Genomic DNA, 19,676 nt, shown 5'->3' with positions numbered 1-19,676 from the left:
ATAGCGGACATTATAGCAAATAAATATGATCTGATAGCCATTACAGAGATGCGGCTGCCAGCTGGCAGAGCATGGATCCTGAACATTGCGGGCTTATGACATTCAAGAAGAATAGGTAAAAGTGGAGGGATGTGATTGTTAATTAAGGATGAAGTGTGCGATATGTTAAAGAACATGTTTGGTTTGGGAGAACAAGGTACAGAATTGGGTTTGATGGAGATGCGGAAGATTGGGGAAAGAAGTCACTAGTAGGAATGGTCTACAGCTCCCTAACAGTAACCACAATGTGGGGATAAAATATACAAGAAGAAACATTTGGAGCTTGTGTTTAAGGGATGCAATAATCGTGTGTGATTTTAATCTGCGTATAAACTGAAGAAAAAGATTGGAAGGAAAAACCTGAATGAGGAGTTTTTAGAATGCTTTCAAGATGGATTCTTAGAGCAGTTTGTTTTCGAACCAACTAGAGACCAGGTTGTTCTAGACTTTGTTTTGTGTAATGCAACAAGATTCATTCATGATTGCAGACTAAAGGCACCCTGGGGTAGCAGTGACTAAATTATGATCAAACTTTTCATTTAGTTTGATAAGGAGGAGATTGAGTCTAATTTGACTACTATTTTAAACTTACATAAGGGGAACAATGGTCTCACTGAAGTAAATTGACGTACTGGTCCAGGGGATAAATGAATAGAGACACTACGCCATCCAGACATTTAGGGGCTTGTGTCAGAATGCTCAGAATAGGCACAGGAGCAGGAATAGGTCATTATAGCTATACAAGCAAGTCAACTATATATGGTGCTGGTCAGATTTCATTTGAATACTGTGAACAGTTTTGGGGCCCTTACCTAAGAAAAAAATATGCTATCATTCGAGTCAGTCCAGAGAAGGTTCACCAGGTTAATTCCAGGCATGGAGAGATTTTATTATCAGGAGAGGTTGAATCAGTTGGGTTTGTACTCATTGGAGTTTAGAAGAATGAGTGAAGACCTTATTGATATGGAGAGGCTGCTTCTCCTTATGGGAGAGTCCAGGGCCAGAGAGCATTATCTAAGTGTGAGGGGTCACAGATTTCAGAAAGAGCTGGGGAGGGATTTGTTCTCTCAGAGGGTAATGAATCTGTATAATCTCTTACCACAAGAGAGCTGTTGAGGCTGGGTCATAAACTATATTCAGATCATGCTTGATAGGCTGAATGGCCTAATTATACTCCTACATGGTTTATGGTCTAACTTCCTGTTTCACAGGATCTTGACTTTTGGAACTTCCGCAATAGGATGGGTCAGAATCTTTGAATATTTTTAAGGCAGTGTTAGATTCATGATAAGAAAGGAATGAAATATTATTGATGATAGGTGGAAATGCAGAGCGAGTAGATTAGCCATGATCTTATTGTAGGTTAGAGGAAGCGTGGGTTGACACTTGTTCCTCATTTGCATGTTTGTATAAGCGACAAATTAGGAAATGTTGAAAGTAAATTGAAGTCTTTGTGCAGTTTGGTATAATATAAAACTTACACGGACAATAGTAAAATATAATTTGCCACGTATGCCCAGACAGCCAATCAACTGATAAATAATTTAAATGGCAAGGAAACTCAAAGCCCTTGTTTGGAATTCAGTAACAGGAGCCAATGCTATTAATCAGTGTGGATTTCAAAATGTCACTTTGATCTAATGCCCAGCTTCAGGGCTATTCCTTTTAAAAGTATGTTTTGTATGCAAATATCAAAGAATATTAAAAACAGATGTTTCTGTAGACAACTCTGTTCCTAAGTGACTCTCAATAACATTTGGATTTAAGGAGTTAAATTGCACCAAAATTTAACTTTCCAGAATGCACAGCAATATCACGGCAATTTACACTCTCTGTACATAAGGAATGAAACATTTGCATCTGTATGGTAGCTTTTACAATGTCAGGATGTCCAAAGCACTTTACAACAAATGTAGCGTTGCCACACTTTGTAACATAGGAAATTCAGCAGTCGTTAAGCTCCCATATTGAAATGTATAATAATGATCAGATAACCCGATTTTTCAGTCACAATGAGTGAGTGAGCACTGTCAGTGAGGCACATGTGTCTTCATGCCTTTCTGTAAAATAGTGAGCATGGGAACAGTAAGACTCCCTGTTTAACAGAAAGATAGCAATATAGGACTCACTCAATGCTATATTGATATGCCAAACTCGTTTTGTAGAGCTTACGTTTTTGATGGGAATTTTGAGTCACACAGCTTTCAGATCTAGAGGTATGAGTGCTACCATTCGAGCTCTAGCTTAGTAGCTGCTGTAGTTATTCTACATCCAATCCAGAAGGTTGTAGCTTATTTCCCAGTGCTATTTTATGTGCTGCTGATAGCTGTTGGACACTCTGCCCAGATAGTCATGCAAGTTACACAACCACAGGGAGATTGGACTGATCTGCAACATTTTAAATTATCAATAGTTAACATCTTGGCTAAGGTCCCATTGACTAGAGTCTAGAATCTCTTTATCTGTCTCTGTGTCTCTATTTCATCTGCCTCCGAACCCACCATCATCTGTCCATGAGTTGTGTTGTGACCTTACAGGAAATCTAAGCATCTTGAGGCAGAACTCACACACTGGTCAATCCACATCTTTGGAGACAGCACCAGGGACTGGTTGACAGATTCCACTGAAAGTCTGGAGATAAAGCTCAAGCTCTTTTATTTTCTCAGTTTGTTCAGAAGAAATTAGGATTAACCAACTCAGAAAGTTGCTGCATCTCAGGAAATATCAGATTCTGTGAGATTGACAGTTTAGGTCTCACTTCAGAGGCTGCAGAATGTAGCGCAGTGCTGAAAGAATGTAGCCTCATCATGACAGGTGCTGACTTTCAGAGGAAATGTTAAACCAAGGCCCCATCTTTCCTCTTAGTTTGATTTTCAGTTCATGGGAGGTGGGCCTCATGGGCAAGACCAGCATTTATTTCCATCTCAATTACCCCTGACAAGATAGTGCTGAGTGTCCTGCTCAAACTGCAGTTCCAATTGCACACTGATAACCACAGTGCTGTTACAGAAAGTGTTCCAGAATTTTGCCCAGTGACAATGGCGGAACAGTGACGTGGTTTGAGCTGAGATCTGGAGGGGAACTTGTAGTTGATGGAGATTCCATTTGTATTTGCAGCCTTTGACCTTCTAGATGGTTGAGATCATGAATTTGGAAGGAGCCTTGGTGAGTTATTGCTGAGCATCATAAAAATGGTACACACTGCAGCCACTGTGTATTCATGCTGGGGTATTGAACTTTGAAATGATTGATGGGTACCAGTCAAGCGGGTTGCTTTGTCCACGATGGTGTCAAGCTTCTTGAGTGTTGTTAGAGCTGCACCCATCCTGGTAAGTGGGGAGTATTCCATCACACTCCTGACTTGTGCTTTATATATCGAGGACATGCGTTGGGGCATCAGGAGGCGAATTACTCACTGAAGAATTCGTGCTGTTGGAGATCAATATTTATATGACCAGCCCAGTTCAGTTTCCAGTGAATGATGATGTTTGATTGATAGTAATACCATTGCATAGCAGTTAAAGCTAGTTATATTCTCTCATGTTAGGGATGGTCATTGCCTGACACCTATGCGTTAAGTTCCCTTCAAGCCACTCACCATCCTGACTTGAAACTGTACCTCTATTTCTTCACTGTCACTGAGAGGAACTTCCTCCCTAACAGCAATATGCGTCCACCTACAGCACATGGCCTTCAGTAGATCACAAAGACAACTCACCACCACTTTTTCCAGGGCACTTATGGATGGACAATGCATGTTGTCCAGGCCAGCCATGCTGCCATCTGATTGAAAGAATAATAAAAAAGGAATGCACTTACCCATCACCAGCCCAGGCCTGAACATGGTCCAGGTCTTTCTGTATGTTTATAATCTGAGGAGGGAACAGAAATGAACATTGTGCAGCCATCCGTGAACATCTGACCCTGTGATTAGGGAAGGTCACTGATGAGGGAAATGGAGATAGTTGGACTCAGGACACCACTCACTTGACACTATTTGAAGAGTCTCTCCCAATTCTGGCCAATACATATCCTCCAACCATCACATAAACCCCTTATCTCATGCTTTTATTTCGTTGCTGCTTATGAAGCAACATTGTGTTTAGAACCTGTTGTTATTCCCTACATTACAGCAGCAACAACTTCGAATGAACATTGCTGAATGTAATAAATGTTCTGAGGCTGTGAAATGTGTTGATTAAGCGCAATTTTATTTCCATTAAATTCTACAGCAGCATGACTATAAAAGATCTGCATTGACAAGGTATATTGTACCAGGCATAAGTTCACAAAGGATGAACATGACTAGAGGAAACCACAATGGAACAATGTTATGCACTGTAAAGAGGTGGAAAATAGGTTTGATTGTAACATTCATGTGTACCAATAATGTTTAAAAGGAGAGCTGCCGTTACGGTGATTGAAATTTGAGGAGGAGAATATCAATTCAGTAGAACAGAAAGTTACTAATAACTTGTTTCACTGTGAATAATGTCCCTCAGAATGAACAAGAATACAAACTTCCGAATTGAGGTAAATAGTTGGACCTATCTATTTGGATTGTTGGTATTTATGTATCCTTTCATCAGGCTAATTGCAATTAATTGACTGACTATTTTAATGGCGACATTGCAAATTTCAAAGCCTGCCAGCTAATTACTTCGACTGCTGGATTCATTTGGTTTTAGCATCAACTTAAATCAATGATGCTGTGAGTGAAATCACTGCATTCCTTCGGATAAAACAAGTTTCTTGGACAGATTCCCAACTTTGAACAAATCCAGTGGCTTATTGAATGGTGATGAATTCGAGACCACAATCAGTAAACGCTGTGAAACCAAACAGAAGTTGCTAGAAAAGCTCAGCAGGTCTTGCAACATCTGTGAAGGGAAAAACAGAGTTAACAGAGTTTCAGTGACCCTTCCTCAGAACTTAACTCTTAACAGCTTAAAAGCTTAACTCTGATTTTGCCTTCACAGTAAACTCTGTGCTTATTTGAAATACAATGGGGTGGTAGTTAGTTGGGGGAGCAATTTTGGGGGTGCAAATGATCCCAAATCAGGATGACCATAAAGCTTGCTGGACAATGTGCCCTGGCCAATGATGGAATAATTGACCTCAGACTGTAATGAATCCAGAGGCAACAAACTGCAAGTTGAGGCCTACCACCACTACATTTTGCAATTTGTATTTTATTTCTGCTTTTCTTTTGATTTTGAAATAAGTTGCATTTAACTTAAGTTGATTTTTTACAAGTTACTTTGCAGTCTTTCATTTAAAACTGTATGATCAGTCAAGCAATTAATCAGTTATGTAACCAGCAGCAAACATGGAAATACAGAAAATCAGAGCTGGAGCAGGTCATTTGATTCATTGAGATTGCTCCCCTATTCGAGAGCATCATATCTGATTCTCTATCTCAGTATTTCTACTCCCCATGCCCCCAATGGTAGGCAAGAATGGAGGGATTTTATCAGAAAAGACCGGGCCTTGGTCTTTTGAATCATGTTTTGATCCAAGAGTAAGGGCCCAACGTGTAACAGCAAATTTGTTTATAATGGGAATACTCGTTATGTTAGTTCTGATTGAGTAATGAAAGGTTAATTGTAGTAAGGCGTTTGATAAGGTTCCCCATGGCAGGCTGATGGAGAAAGTGAAGTCACATGGGGTCCAGGGTGTGCTAGCTAGATGGATAAAAAACTGGTTAGGCAACAGGAGACAGAGAGTACTAGTAGAAGGGAGTTTCTCAAATTGGAGACCTGTAACCAGTGGTGTTCCACAGGGATCTGTGCTGGGACCACTGTTGTTTGTGATATATGTAAATGATCTGGAGGAAGGTGTAGGTGGTCTGATCAGCAAGTTTGCTGATGACACTAAGATTGGTGGAGTAGTTGATAGTGAAGGGGACTGTCAGAAATTACAGCAGAATATAGATAGACTGGAGAGTTGGGCAGATAAATGGCAGATGGAGTTCAATCCGGGCAAATGCGAGGTGATGCACTTTGGAAGATCAAATTCAAGGGCGAACTGTACAGTAAATGGAAAAGTCCGAGGGAAAATTGATGAACAGAGAGATCTGGGTGTTCGGGTCCATTGCTCCCTGAAGGTGACAACACAGGTCAATAGGGTGGTCAAGAAGGCATATGGCATGCTTTCCCTCATTGGGCGGGGTATTGAGTACAAGAGTTGGCAGGTCATGTTGCGGTTGTATAGGACTTTGATTCAGCCACTTTTGGAGTACTGTGTACAGTTCTGGTTGCCACATTACCAAAAGGATGTGGATGCTTTGGAGAGGGTGCAGAGGAGGTTCACCAGGATGTTGCCTGGTATGGAGGGTGCTAGCTATGAAGAGAGGTTGAGTAGATTAGGATTATTTTCATTAGAAAGACGGAGATTGAGGGGGGACCTGATTGAGGTCTACAAAATCATGAGGGGTATAGACAGGGTGGATAGCAAAAAGCTTTTTCCCAGAGTGGGGGACTCAATTACTAGGGGCGATGAGTTCAAAGTGAGAGGAGGAAAGTTTAATGGAGCTATGCGTGGAAAGTTCTTTACACAGAAGGTGGTGGGTGCCTGGAACATTGCCAGCGGAGGTGGTAGACGCAGACACGTTAGCGTTTTTTAAGATATATCTGGACAGGTACATGGATGGGCAGGGAGCAAATGGACACAGACCGTTAGAAAATAGATGACAGGTTAGACAGAGGATCTTGATCGGCGCAGGCTTGGAGGGCCGAAGGGCCTGTTCTTGTGCTGTAGGTTTCTTTGTTTCTTTGTAAATATTAGGACAGCTCTGTCTGGCTGACCTTTAGAATATATAGTTGCAGAGTTTTCAGATTTTCTAACTTGAAATGTTTAGTCCAAATTTTAAAAAATAACTTTTGTTTGATATTAAAAGAAGTCTACATTTCTTGAAGGTTTCAGACTTTGTTGAAAACCACATTTAGCAGCTACCATAAAAACAGGAATTCAACTCTATCAGTTTTCCATCTGTCAATGTAGGTCAGTGACACATTCATGTTGAAAGCTTTTAACCCAGTTGGATTCCACTGGTGTTGATTGAAGCTGACGAATACAGATCGATGGTTCTAATCCTTACTTGAGTCACTGGAGCAACAATGTCACAGAATGTCACTGCCACAAGTCAACAAGAGGCTCTGTCCTGAATGTCACCCACAAACACCCTGCGCTACCTCAAAACCCTGTATAACTTATTAAGATATTGAAGTTGTGCAAAAGGCAAAATTGCTTTGATATAACTATTCATAGAACTTTCTACTAATGTTCGCATTAAAAATGATATATCTACATTTACAATGGAAATTTTCTATGTGAACATGTTACACTTTAATTACGCCCTCAGATGATGTTCTGCGATACTACCATTGACAGGAGAATGGAATTGATGGGGCTAGTTTACACAGCAAAATAGGGGAAGCATAGATTGATGTGGACTTTGAGCAGTGACAAACTAATTCTAGTTTTGAGTTAAATCTGTTTAATTGAAAATTGGAGACAGATTCTAGACAATGGCAAATGAGGAATATTTATTGAGTTTTTGAGCTGATTACACATATAAATGTAAAGATAGCAGGTGTTATGTCCCTACCTTTGGGCCAGAAGTCCCTGGTCCAACTCTCTGGAGGTGTGTCACAACAAGTCTGAGCAGATTAACTAAGAATAACTTTTAATCAAAAGATGTTAAGAGGTAGTGCGCCTTTCTAAACAGAGATAACATTTACTCTTGGGATATAGGAATCACTGCCCAGATCAACATTTACTGTCAATTTCTAATCCTTGAGAGGGTGATAATGGGCCTTATTCCTGAACCATTGTAGTTCATATGGTGAAGGTACTGCTACAATTCTCTTTGGGTGGGAGTTCCTGGTTTGGGATACGGCAACAAGGGATTGGTGATGCGTACATGACTGGGAATTTTGAAGAACGTAGCGTTACCATGGTCCTGCTTTCCCATCTAGTGGGAGACAGTGTGGGTTTGGAAGCTGCTGTTGAGGGGATGTTGGCAAGTTGCTTTACTGCATCCTATAAGCAGTGCACATTGGCACCAAATTGGCTGGCGATGGAGGGAAAAACTTTCAAGATGGCAGATGGAGTCTGTTTTGTGCCGGATAGTGCCAAGTGAGGGTTGTTGATGCTACACTTATCCAGGCATGTGGAGAGTGGTATTTATAAACATCATCAGTTGAATAACCCCACCCTGGAATGTTTGTTCACACACAATATAATATAAAGCAGAATACAAGCTAAGATGATGAAAAGAATACAAAGATATGCATTTTATGTGGCCCAGGGGCCCCATAATTCTTTTTATTGAGAGACTGAACTACATAATTTGCACTCAGGACAACACTTTTAAACTGAACAATCTGCAACCAGTTGGCAAGTCTACACTAGTTGATAGTAAAACTTTCATGTGAAAATTCAAGCTAAGACTCAGGCAGTTTGTGGAGGTGGAAAGAAACAATCTCCTGGCACTAATTGAGGCTGATCCAGGGAGTTATCTTTCAACTGACAGCTTCAAAAGAGGTTAGAGCACACACACACACACACACACACACACACACACACACACACACGAGACACACGTGCACACAGACACACACATACACGCACAGAGACGTACAGGCACACACATGCAGACATACACAGACCCGCACACATATATACGCAGACCTGCACATATGTGCACACACATGCACACACACAAAGACACAGACACACACACACACACACACACACACACACACACACACACACGTGTGCGCAGGCAGAGAAACAAACAGACTCACACACACATATGCATTCACACATGTAGGCACATATACATAAGATGCACATGTGAACATGTTACCCACATACATGTGTGCTCACTAGCACACATATGCACAATAAGTTGTGGGGCCTAGATCTTCTACTCTACGCATGATAATCTGCTCATGAGGTTCTTGACATCTGCCATCAAAGTCTGTTTTGCTATTTCCTTTCCTGAGTTTGAATATTGTTCACTTATGGATCACTTATCAGTCTGTGTCATCAGCCTCCATGCATTTGATTATTTTGAACTTCGGGATTTAACAAATGATAAATGCAGCATAAATTTCACAGCTCACTGACAGCTTGAAACTGCGAAGGTAAATAATTCCACTGAAACCCTCAGTGGTTTCTGATGCCCACTCCCCCTCCCATTAAAGATGCCTGATGTAATAACGCAAACATTCTTGAAAAGTGGAGCAAGCCAATTACCAGGTCATTTGAAAACCAGCTTTAATTAGCAATGTGGAGGTGGAAAATATAAATTCTGGAAATGCCAACGTTTTCACAAAAACAGCCGTTTTCAATGTTGGTTTTGCCTTGAGCCTTGGAATTCCTTGCTTCTCTGCCTCTTCTTGAACATTAATTCTTAACTGAGCTTTTTGATGCCTATTTTTGGTCACCTTAAATCTGTTTACATGTCTTAGTGTCACTGCTCCTGTGAAGGACCTTGAAATGGCTGATTGATTTAAGGCTCTGCAGAACACAAACTGTGCTATCAAAAAATTTAGTCTGAGTTTTTGTTTTCTTCAAGCGATACCAGAAGATATTTCTTAAAGCAGTACATAGTAGCAATATATACATGCTGATTGTAACAGCAGAGTTCCATGATCTAAGCTGCTCCAATTCCAGCCTTCCAGCAGAGTCTCTCTTGCAAGACTGCTATCACACCAGAAGATTCCTCAGAGGTTCACCAGCATTGCATTGGTCCTGACAGTTGTCTCCCAAAATGTGCATGAGCAAGACTTGAACTGAACCTCTGTGGTAAACAGCACTGCCCTGAAACTGAGCAGCACCTTCTCTTCTACTTTCTCCTTCTGACTGACCCATTGTAAATTTGCTGCATTTCTATTTACATGTCTTGAATTTCACAGTCACTTCAACGCAAACTGTTGAAGCTTAACCTGAGCATTTGGCAATCCCACATTCTCCCTAGGAAGCATGCTGGAAGGTTCAGCACTGCCTTATTTTCATGCCTCCAACATCTCTTTAAAAGCAGCTGCTCTCCGCAAATATGAATTTGTTGAATTTTTACCCTAAGGCCCTCCATCCCATCACTTCTAGAGTGTTGTTGGAGCTGCACCCATCCATGCAAGTGGGAAGTATCCATCACACTCCTGACTTGTGCCTTGAAGATGGTGGACAGGCTTTGATGGCCCAAAGGTGAATTACTCACCACAGTGTTCCTAGCCTCTGACCTACTCTTGTAGCAACTGTTTATGTGGTGAATCCAGTTGAGTTTGTGGACAATGGCAACCTACGGGATGTGATAGTGGGGATTCAGTGATGGTAATATCACTAAGTGTCAAGGGGTGATGGTTACATTGTCTCTTATTGGTGATGGCCATAGCCTGTAATTTGTTCGAATGTTGCTTGCCATTTGTTATCCCAAGCCTATATATTGTCCAAATCTTATTGCATTTGAACATGAACTGCTTTAGGATCTGAGGAGTCACAAATGGTGCTGAACATTTTGCTATCATCGCGAATATCCCCACTTCTGACCTTATGATGGAGGGAAGATCATTGATGATGCAGCTGAAGGTTGTTGGTTGAGATGTTAAGACTGACCAGGACACTAAGAGCCACTGTCATTCTACCTCTGAGAATGCAGCATCCCCTCAGTACTGAGCTGAAATGTCAGCCTCGATTTGGTGCTCAAGTCACTGAGGCAGGACAGAAATTCAGAACCTTCTGACTCAGAGGCAGGAGTGACTGAATCAAGGCAAATTATTAAAGTTCAAAAACATTTTCTGATTGGGTAATGAGCCAAATCCAAAGCTCATTTCCAAGATGGTGCAAGTTCAATTATCTGTAAACTTTCAAAGAGGAAATTGAATCTATGCTTTCTAAAACTATTCACGTGAATAACCAAATTAACTAGTGACTCACAATAACTAGCATCAGAATTAAAAGCAGAATTAACTCAAACAAATATTTCCCCAAAATTATTTGCTTATATAGATTTACCATACTATTGTACTCTAACATTCACTGTAACACAGCACAGAGCAATACTTTGATATACCCGACATGTCTCACAGTAACACCCTGATGTACCCGTATCCTACACTGGAATATTTCATGCATCTCACATGTCACTGTAATACACTGATATAGTGAACACTCCACACTGTACCTCAGTAATATTACATACACCATTCAGTGTATCTGATGGATTAATCCCATACACTTCACTGTAATTCTGTATACTCCAAACCTCACTTGGACATATCCCATTCCCCTCACGGTAATACTCAGATGACCCACGCTTCTCACTATCACGCGAGAATAGACCACACTCACCTCACTGTTAAACTTTAATAGACCCCTCATTCTTACATTCTGGTTTACCACACATCTCTCAATGTAACACTTCGACACACTACATATCCCTCATTGTAACACTCTCTGCTGTTATCCCACAAATAGTACTGTGACACACACCATTGTTTCACTTTCGATGCATCCTACATTTTTCTCCCAATTGTCTCTGATACACCCCATACCTGGGACTGGTAACTCATTGACACACTCCACACTCCTCACTGAAACACATTATGATACATTTCACACACCTCACTGTGAAGCTCACTTTTGTGGTTTATCATTTATATCTCAATGTTTAGGAATAGACACAGTACTTTGTGTAGATCACTGTATGGATCAGTTTGCAACAGTATCGCTTTACTGAAGCACTTCAATTCTAGGCCCGAAACTTCAGCTTTTGTGCTCCTGAGATGCTGCTTGGCCAGCTGTGTTCATCCAGCTACACACTTTGTTATCTTCAATTCACTTGTTGTCTGGTTGTTTTGCTGCTGTGGAGTGAGGCTCAGAGAGAGATCTATAACACTTTTAATTTCTTTAAACTTTAGTGTTACATATTTTAACACAACGCATAATGCCATTAAGCCATCCATTATGTGTGGTCACACCTCAAGTGTCTGTCTATTGATGAATCATACTAGACTCATTCCCTGGTGGTTTATTATCAGCTACATGTCTGACCAATGGGTATTGAGCCTTGAAATCTGACTGCTGAAGAAAGTTTGAAACCAGACAGGGATCTCAATGCTAAGATAATAAAATGTGAAGCTGGATGAACACAGTAGGCCAAGCAGCATCTCAGGAGCACAAAAGCTGACGTTTCGGGCCCAGACCCTTCATCAGAGAGGGGAATGGGGTGAGGGTTCTGGAATAAATAGGGAGAGAGGGGGAGGTGGACCGAAGATGGAGAGAAAAGAAGATAGGTGGAGAGGAGAATATAGGTGGGGAGGTAGGGAGGGGATAGGTCAGTCCAGGGAAGACGGACAGGTCAAGGAGGTGGGATGAGATTAGTAGGTAGGAAATGGAGGTGCGGCTTGGGGTGGGAGGAAGGGATGGGTGAGAGGAAGAACAGGTTAGGGAGGCAGAGACAGGCTGGGCTGGTTTTGGGATGCTGTGGGGGGATGGGATGAGCTGGGCTAGTTGTGTGATGCCGTGGGGGGAGGGGACGAACTGGGCTGGTTTTGGGATGCGGTGGGGGAAGGGGAGATTTTGAAGCTGGTGAAGCCCACACTGATACCATTGGGCTGCAGGGTTCCCAAGCGGAATATGAGTTGCTGTTCCTGCAACCTCCGGGTGGCATCATTGTGGCACTGCAGGAGGCCCATGATGGACATATCATCTAAAGAATGGGAGTGGGAGTTGAAATGGTTCATGACTGGGAGGTGCAGTTGTTTACTGCGAACTGAGCAGATGTGTTCTGCAGAGCGGTCCCCCAGCCTCCGCTTGGTTTCCCCAATGTAGGGGAAGCCACACCGGGTACAATGGATACAGTATACCACATTGGCAGATGTGCAGGTGAACCTCTGCTTAATATGGAAAGTCATCTTGGGGCCCGGGATGGGGGTGAGGGAGGAGGTGTGGGGGCAAGTGTAGCATTTCCTGCGGTTGCAGGGGAAGGTGCCGGGTGTGGTGGGGTTGGAGGGTAGTGTGGAGCAAACAAGGGAGTCACGGAGAGAGTGGTCTCTCTGGAAGGCAGACAAGGGTGGGGATGGAAAAATGTCTTGGGTGGTGGGGTCAGATTGTAGATGGTGGAAGTGTCGGAGGATGATGCATTGTATCCGGAGGTGTGGGGTGGTGTTTGAGAATGAGGGGGATATTCTTTGGGTGCTTGTGGCGGGGATGGGGTGTGCGGGATGTGTTGCGGGAAATGCGGGAGATGCGGTCAAGGGCGTTCTTGACCACTGTGGGGGGAAAGTTGCGGTCCTTGAAGAACCTGGACATCTGGGATGTGCGGGAGTGGAATGCCTCATCGTGGGAGCAGATGCAGCGGAGGCGGAGGAATTGGGAATAGGGGATGGAATTTTTGCAGGAGGGTGGGTGGGAGCAGGTGTATTTAACGTAGTTATGGTAGTCGGTGGGCCGGAAATGGACATCAGTTACAAGCTGGTTGCTGCCCTCCTCAAGCCGCACCTCCATTTCCTACCTACTAACCCCATCCTACCTCCTTGACCTGTCCATCTTCCCTGGACTGACCGATCCCCTCCCTACCTCCCCATCTATACTCTCCTCTCCACCTGTCTTCTTTTCTCTCCATCTTCGGTCCGCCTCCCCCTCTCTCCCTATTTATTCCAGAACTCTCACCCCATCCCCCTCTCTGATGAAGGGTCTGGGCCTGAAACGTCAGCTTTTGTGCTCCTGAGATGCTGCTTGGCCTGTTGTGTTCATCCAGCTTCACACTTTATTATCTTGGATTCTCTAGCATCTGCAGTTCCCATTATCTCTGATCTCAATGTTCCCCACCGGCTCCATCCTGTAGCAAACCCAACCCCCACATCCCCACTCCTGCGAATACCTCCTACCCCTTGGTTAATTTCTTACTGCTTACAGAATTAATAGTTGCAGATACAATTAATGTATGGTTCATATATTTAAAACAGGGTGTCCACTTAAATTAGATAAATGATAGAGATTTATTTGGGGGGATTACTATCTGTGTCTGCACCATCACTGGGCAACATGCCCCACAAACAAATATATATGAGAGAATTGCATGCCCATGTACTATGACTTTGTGTCCACTAATTGATCGATCGATTGATTGATTTGATTTATTGTCATGTGTACCTAACTACAGTGAAAAGCTTTGTTTGCGAGCAGCACAGGCAGATCATAGTAAGCAAGGGTATACAGATCATTTGGTGAAAATAAAACTTGGGGCAGAGCAAGGTATCCAGGCTACACTGAACAGGATGTGCGCTAGACAAGATCAACATTAACAAGATCATTATTATTTGAAGTTAGAGAGTCTATTCATCACTCTAATAGTGGCAGGGAAGAAACTGTTCTTCAGCCTGCTGGTGTGTTTTCTGTGTCTCCTGCCTGACAGAACAGATTGTAGGAGTGCATCGCCATGGTAGGATGGGTCTTTGATGATTTTGGCAGCCTTTCAGTGGGAATGAGATGTGTAAATGAAGTCTGTGGATGAGAAGTTGGCTTCCGTGATGGACTGGGCTCTGTACACAACATTCTGTAGTTTCTTACAGTCCAGGGCAGAGCAGTTGTCATACCAAGCTGTTACGCACCTGGATAAAAATCTTTCTGTGGTGCACCTGTAAAAATTGGCAAAGGTCCTTATGGACATGTCAAATTTCCTCAGCCACCAGAGCGAGGAGAGGCATTGTTGTGCCTTCTTGACCATCACGTCTACATGGGAATTCTAAGGGAGGTCATCAGTTATCCAGGAACTTAATGCTGTCAACTCTCTGAACCATTGCAGGTGGTACACTGGTCATTCCTCAATACATTCATTTCCCTATGATACCACAATCTGGAAAGAAGCCTTTATAATATCAGTTTAGGGTGAAATCTCTTTTAATATGATGATTTTTATGATCAAAGTATTAATATTTCACATTTTAATTTTTTGTTCCTCAAACATGTTTTAAGGAGTTTTTTATAATCACATTCATGAATCTACATTTGCCATCAAAGCAACCTCAGGTACTAACTGCAAACAGTCTCAAATGTGGCTTATTTTCAATTAGTCCTGAAATTAATGAGATTGCAGCTGACATGAGTGCCTACTATTCAGCCATCAATAGAATTAGTTGGGAGAATTGATTGAGCATAGCGAGCGTATAATGTGTGGGCTGGCTAGAATTCACCTTCTCTTACAGCCTCTTAGTGTCTGAGTTAGTGAGGCCTAATCACAATGAGAAACTTGTATTCAACCTTCACAAGTTAAGGATATCCCGTTAATGAAGTACTTTCAAGTATAGTGCTCACTGTTATGTGGGAATCTGCAGCCAATATACATGCAGCGAGGTACCACCAGCAGCAATGTTATAAAGATGGGATAATTTGTTTTTTTAACATTATTGGGTAAGAGTTTACTGTTAGCCAGGACACAGTGTAAGATTTTCTTTCATTTCTTTGAGTAGTGCTGTGGGATAGATTATGTCTACCTGAAAGGTCAAGTGGGCCCTGGGTTTGATATCTCAGATGAAAGCACAGCACCATGTTGAAGTGTTGGTGTCATATTCAATTCTTCGGTGTATGACTTGAACCCACAGCCTTCTGACTCAAGTGACTTTTAGTCACTTGGATTAACGCCTCCTTCTTTGAGTCAGTATTAGTGCATGTCTATTAAATGCTCTTGGCTGTTTTCCAACATTAAAAGCATTACATAAATGCCAGTTGTTGTTTCTCAATGCTAAACAATGTTTATCTCTGATCTAATACACACTGAGCTGATGGTGACTGAACCCAATGTTAAACAAAGAGCAAATGGGTATTTTCAGAATATATTTGTATGCAGGAGAACTCACCTGACACCAATGATATCAGAAAGTCAACAGTGCAGGGACCTTGGAAATGGTCTGCAGCTTCAGAAGATGACAATCTGATGCAACCTTCAGTTCAATGATGGGCATTCTGAGTTATAGGTTACTCCTCAAAATAATAAGATATCCCAGCACTGAGTATAGGATGTTCACAGATTAATTAGGCATATAGTAACAGCCATTATTGACAATAATTAATTATATATTTAGCAGCATTTACAACAAAATCTTGCCACTTTTTGTCTGGGAAATGCAAACATGTCACAGTTCTGAGCTCAATCCATTTGTCAAGGCCTTTAAATTTCAAAGCATGTGTCCCAATATTGATCCTTTTCTCACTCTTGCTGTGCTATATGACCAACTGTTCCCTTTACCATCCTCCCTTGTTCCTTCTCAATAATTTTAATTCTCAAGAGACGTTTTTTGCAGCAGTCCCCTGCTGAGTTACACTCGCCAATGTCCTAGAGCTCTCTCAGGTGGCTGAGTTACCCTTTATGGGATGATGGTATTATTGGTAAGGTTAGCATTTATTACTTAGCTTGAGGTTCCCATGATTGCTAAACTAACTTGCACAGTTAAAAGCCAATTACATTACAATAGATCTTGAATCACATGTCGGTCGACAGACCAAACTCATGCTCTAAAGGATTTTAAGTAGGACATACGATGACCAACCTCCTAAATATTACAAATTAACTGAATTTTAGCATCATTAGCTTCTATGATAAGACTTGAATGTATATCATCAGCATTGGTTGGGTTCCTAGTCTACAGACATGACCACTTCACCACCATCTTCCACAAAAGACTATAGCAGTAGGGCAACTTTACTGTTTGTTCTCTATCTGTAATAACATTTACCAACTAAACTGATCTGGCTTGGAGGTACTTTAACTATGACTACTGAGCACTGGTATTCACTGTATCCATAATGAATAGTCTATCCCAAGTCTGGTTGATGAATGCACTTTGTCCACCCAACAAAGACACACTTAAAAAGCAAGTGTTAATGTTCCATCATTACAGCAGTGAATACATCTCAAAAAGAATTTAAATGGTTGCAAAGTGTGTTAGAAGGTCCTGAGGTTGTGAAAGGTGTTCTTTGTCTTTACTTTTAAATAAAGAGATTACAAGATAGTTGTGCATGATTGGTGATTGAATGCTAAGACCAGAACTGTAACTTAGTTTCTTCTGTTGGATGTCAGAGTTTTATCACAAGGAAACATACCCTTCGATCCATGCTCATCCATGCTCACCAGATATCCTAAACCGATCTAATCCTGTTTGACAGCATTTGTAAAGAAAGTTCTTAAATAAACCAACAAATTCCATCCTGCACATCTGCCAATGTGCTTTACTGCGTCCACTGTACCCGGTGTGGCTTCCTCTACATTGGGTAAACCAAGCGGAGGCTTGGGGACCGCTTTGCAGAACACCTCCGCTCAGTTCGCAACAAACAACTGCACCTCCCAGTCGCAAACCATTTCCACTCCCCCTCCCATTCTTTAGATGATATGTCCATCATGGGCCTCCTGCAGTGCCACAATGATGCCACCTGAAGGTTGCAGGAACAGCAACTCATATTCCGCCTGGGAACCCTGCAGCCTGATGGTATCAATGTGGACTTCACCAGTTTCAAAATCTCCCCTTCCCCCACCGCATCCCTAAACCAGCCCAGTTCGTCCCCTCCCCCCACTGCATCACACAACCAGCCCAGCTCTTCCCCTCCACCCACTGCATCCCAAAACCAGTCCAACCTGTCTCTGCCTCCCTAACCTGTTCTTCCTCTCACCCTTCCTCCCACCCCAAGCCGCACCCCCATCTCCTACCTACTAACCTCATCCCACCTCCTTGACCTGTCCGTCTTCCCTGGACTGACCTATCCCCTCCCTGCCTCCCCACCTATACTCTCTCCACCTATCTTCTTTTCTCTCCATCTTCGGTCCACCTCCCCCTCTCTCCCTATTTATTCCAGAACCCTCATCCCATCCCCCTCTCTGATGAAGGGTCTAGGCCTGAAACGTCAGCTTTTGTGCTCCTGAGATGCTGCTGGGCCTGCTGTGTTCATCCAGCCTCACATTTTATTATCTTAAATTCCATCCTGTCATGAGTGAACTATCCACTTTTCTGAACCCTGAAGTTCCCAGGGCTTGTATCATGTAAGAAGGGGAGAGTTATAGAGTAAGAGAGTTGTACAGCACAAAAACAAACCCTTCAGTCCAAACTCATCTGTACTCATCTAGTCCCATTTGCCAGCATTTGGCCCATATCCCTCTAAACCCACCCTATCCATGTCCCCATCCAGATGCCTTTCAAATGTTGTAATTGTACCCAGCTCCACCACTTCCTCTGGCAGCTCATCCTGTAAACACACTACCCTCTGTGTGAAAAAGTTGTCCGTTGGGTGTCTTTTAAATCTTTCCCATCTCTCCTTAAACCTATACCCTCTAGTTTTGGACTCCCCCATCCTGGGAAAAAGACCTTGGCTATTCATCCTTTCGGTGCCCCCCATGTTTTTATAAACCTCTATAAGGTCACCTATCGGCCTCTGACATTCCAGGGAAAATACCTGCAGTACTCTAAAAACAGCCAACTAATGTCCTGCACAGCTGCATCATAACATCCCAACTCCTGTACTCAATGCACTGACCAATGAAGGCAAGTGTGCCAAATGCCTTCTTTACCACCCTGGAGAACTGGGGCAAAGGAGAGGAGATGATAAAAGGATAAAGAAGAAGTAGATAGGAGGGGGAGAGAAAAAGCAAAAGATAAAGAGAGAAATGAAGATTAGAGAGACAGAGGCACAGATAGCGGGTGCAAGGGGATAGAGCGGATAAGAAGAAGGTGGGTGAAGGAGTAATGACAGTGTGAATGAGAGAGAAAGTTTATGAGACGGAAACAGGAAGAGAACAGGGGTAAGCATATTCAAAAATCTGTTGTTGGGATGTGAACATTATGGATAAGGCCAGCATTTATTGTCTGCCATCAATAAACGGAGGGGAGGCAATGGTCCAGTGGCATTATCGCTGGACTGTTAACCTAGGGACCCAGATAACATCCTGGGGATCTGGGTTCGAATCCCGCCACGGCAGGTGGTGGAATTAAGAATCTAATGATGACTATGAATCCATTGGCAATTGTCAGGGAAGAAACCTGGTTCACTAATATCTTTCAGGGAAGGAAAGTGCCATCCTTACTTGGTCTGGCCTACATGTGACTCCAGACTCACAGCATATGGTTGACACTGGGCAATGAGGGACAGACAATAAATGCTGCCTAGCCAGTGGTGTCCTCATCCCGTTAATGAGTTAAATAAAAAAAATTGCCCTTCAGAAGATAGTGGCTGGATCATGCTGAACAGCAAGCATCCATGCAATTTAGGTATACCCACAATGCTGTTAGATAGAGTGTTCTAGAACTATAACCCAGTGCAATGAAGGAATGGAAGAATATGTGAAAATTGTCGTGCTGCTTAGTGTTTTTGGAGGTGCTCAGTTCTGTAGCTACTCTTCACTCCTTTTTCTGATAACAGTAATCTAAATCAGACAACCTTAGTGACATACTTCGCCCTAAATGTCTGATCTTATGTCCACATCATCACTAATTCTATATCCACTTCCTTACCATTTTCTAACTGTACTCTTCTCTCAGCTCAGGTCTGATGACCATTACTCATGCCTTTGTTCTCTCTACACTCAACCAATCATATATGATCTTGGATGGCCTTCCACACTTTATCCTTTGATGACACGAATC

The 19,676-nt window shown here is 42.5% G+C and overlaps 1 protein-coding gene across 1 annotated transcript in view; it reads right to left on the bottom strand.

Moving 5' to 3' along the window:
- Positions 1 to 4,836: 4,836 nt before the first annotated feature.
- The window catches only part of opn4a (opsin 4a (melanopsin)), a 101,637-nt gene continuing 86,797 nt past the window's right edge, over positions 4,837 to 19,676 (bottom strand). Inside the window, exon 12 of the mRNA XM_048563752.2 lies at positions 4,837 to 4,919. The gene's annotated coding sequence lies outside the window, so the exon portion shown is untranslated. The remainder of the gene's footprint in view (positions 4,920 to 19,676) is intronic.

The sequence above is a fragment of the Stegostoma tigrinum genome, chromosome 37, assembly GCF_030684315.1.
Source record: "Stegostoma tigrinum isolate sSteTig4 chromosome 37, sSteTig4.hap1, whole genome shotgun sequence".
In the NCBI taxonomy this organism is placed as follows: Eukaryota; Metazoa; Chordata; class Chondrichthyes; order Orectolobiformes; family Stegostomatidae; genus Stegostoma; species Stegostoma tigrinum.
Note: the sequence above shows the minus strand (reverse complement) of the source record. Positions and strands in the feature narration are given on the sequence as shown.